Source organism: Dermacentor silvarum, chromosome 2 (assembly GCF_013339745.2).
Source record: "Dermacentor silvarum isolate Dsil-2018 chromosome 2, BIME_Dsil_1.4, whole genome shotgun sequence".
Classification (NCBI taxonomy): domain Eukaryota; kingdom Metazoa; phylum Arthropoda; class Arachnida; order Ixodida; family Ixodidae; genus Dermacentor; species Dermacentor silvarum.
Genome location: NC_051155.1, coordinates 220,219,725 through 220,222,669, shown reverse-complemented (window position 1 = coordinate 220,222,669; position 2,945 = coordinate 220,219,725).

Below are 2,945 nucleotides of genomic sequence, written 5' to 3'. Positions count from 1 at the left end.
AGTTATACCGCGGCTAGACGGGAAGGTAAAGGTATAGTCAAGATGGAAAGAAGCAAACAAAAGGGGGATGGGGAGGCTGAAATGGGACCTATGTTTTCCCATCGGCGTGAAGGGGACATTGCCTCATGCAACTTTTGTGATTGCCGCGAAACCATAGTACATGTCATTGATTGATCGATTCTGGGGTTTTACGTGCCAAAACCAGTTCTTATTATGAGGTACACCGTAGTGGAGGGCTCCGGATTAATTTGGACCACCTGGGGTTCTTTAACGTGCACTACAATATGTTATTGTCTACTTTCATTATTTTGATAATGAACGACAGACAAAGCGTGCTGCCTTAAGCCAACTGGACGACAGAGCGCTCACCGAAGCAATATTCTGGGACTCGACCGGTCATCCGCACATAAAGCCACCGTCAGTTGCCCTTAGCTCTTCGATGAGGCAGGACGTGGGTCATCCGCACATAAAGCCACCGTCAGTTGCCCTTAGCTCTTCGATGAGGCAGGACGTGGGTCCAATTAGCTCCCGAAAAACACCTTCCAATGTGGTGAACGCGGTTTAAATCACGAGTCCGGAACCTCAGAGATGTGCGACGTAATGCTAACGTATTTCTCTCACATTTACGACCATGATTTAAGACCATGATGAGTAATCTTGCATCAGAAGACCAAAAAAACAAGCGCAACAAACCTAAAGTAAAAATAAGAAAACGAAACTACGCGTACCTGTCTAAGCGTTCCCCCTTAGTTTTGGTTTCTCGTTCACCTGCGTTTCACGGGAAGAAGAAAAGCAAAACAAAACGAGAGAAAAAAGAAAGTTGAACGAGGCGAATCAATAGTAAAATGAAGAAACGAAACAGTGTCGGTCTATAGAGCCGAGGCCGCCTGCGCGGCGTTTTAATTTAATTTTCCTAATTACTCCAAGCAGTGCGTCCCGTTTGAACACTGGGCTCGCCTTGACTTTTCATTAGGCCGATTTGAGCTAAAAGGAAGACAAATATTTGCCCTACCTGTCGTCCGCTCTCGGTTATTGACGATTTATTTTTGCTTATAAGAAGGCTCCAAAGCATTACGCCCGGGTCACTAAGAAGCACTGGACTCGAGTTAGGAGTGCCCGCTTTTAGGAATAAGTGAACTCTAATTTTCGTTTACAAAAATGGCTTCTTTCGGCGCCGAAATTAGTGCTTTTTGCATCGGATGTTTCAAGAAAGATATTATTGCATATTGTACGCGGCTTCATATTTTAGTATTTATTCTCTTCATTGTAGTTGCTGTGCGTTTTAAGATTTTATCTGTTTCAGAGTAACTTGACGCGGTTCACCGTATAGTTGTTCTACTATGACGTACGTATTTACAGGAGGTCTCGCACTCAGTATCTTGAGCATGAGACCTCCTTTTGCATTTAAGCATTCTTAGATTTTTTTAAATGTATGAGAATAAAATAAAGTGAACAGAATTTAAAGAAAATGAATGAGCAGTCCTCTGAAACGCGCATATAAGTGCATATAAGCGCATATATGAAAACTACACATATAACCTATTAAGTATCCCCTACTTTGAAATATAAATTTCTTCCAAGACATTGAGCAATCTCTTTATGCTGTTTCCAAAGTACACTGTTAAGCTATGGACAACTTGAATAAGTAGTTTGCTGCAATAGCTGTAAATAACTATACACATTTGAAGCTTTCCGTACTGGTGGCTTAAAACATGACCTTAAATTTCTCAGGGTATGAAAGTGCTGCCACTTCTTGCTCTCGCCGGCCAAAGGAGAACCCTTGTGAGCCTTTCAGGTAACGCCCCTAAAAAGTCAGAAAACGTGGGTTTATAAGTTTTCTTTTAGCCGATAATTGATTAAGCCACATACTTCAAAATTATCACCTACATCGCCTCTAACGGTCCCCTTCTTTTACTAAAAATTTCAACTCGGTGCATAATTTAATTAGTTGAGAACCCTGAAAACACCCATTTGTTGTGGAGACCAGTACTGAGTGGAAAGAAAGTCCTCGATTTTGAGGCGCCGCGTCGCGGTGACATGTAAAGCAACTGTGACAAACAAAAGTGAGTTAGAAGGCGACAGGCACAGTCCGGGATCAGTCAGCGCAGTCCGTCGCGCCGCCAGGGAGTTGCGTTGTTTCAGTCGGATAAATAAATAAATAAATAAATAAATAAATAAATAAATAAATAAATAAATAAATAAATAAATAAATAAATAAATAAATAAATAAATAAATAAATAAATAAATAAAGTAATTTTTCCTACTACAAAAAAGTCGCAGTTTCACTGGAAAGGTGAATCGGTGCATCGATTGCGACAGAAAATTAGTGGACCGCCATATTGTAGTTTTATCGGCCACATAATCTTGTAAACATGCGCCTACTAACTAAATTGACCAGCATGGTGTCCCGCGCGCACAGGAAAACATGAACGCATCTCGCTTGATGACCGCGCACGCTCGCTGTCAAAGCGCTGGAGTGAGGAAGCGCGGCCGCAGCAACGAGCGAATTGACCTTCGTGCTGCCTTCAGCTTTAACGCGAACTAAGCTGCGAGAACACAGCGCACACGAAGCTATCAGCACTCGGCGCCCCTTGTCATCGTCGCAGATCGCGTTCAAGATAGGGCCCATGCGGCCACGCGCAGCAGCACCATACGCAGCCGCCGCCATAGAAGAACGACCTCAACACCCTCCCCCCCCCCGTCCCTCCTCTCACAGTGCCTTAAGCCCGATGGAAGACGGCGCGCGCTACTTCCCCGCTTTCCTCCCTTACGCGCGCGAGATTATAAGCCCCCATCGTTGGCTCAGCCTCGCACGCTTTAACTCGCACATACAGCATACGGCGCTCGGCGACAATGTTATCGCTCTTGGACGTTATACGGAACATCACGGCGACGACGATGGCGGAAATGCGCCCGGAGTGTCCATATAATTGCTACGGCAATA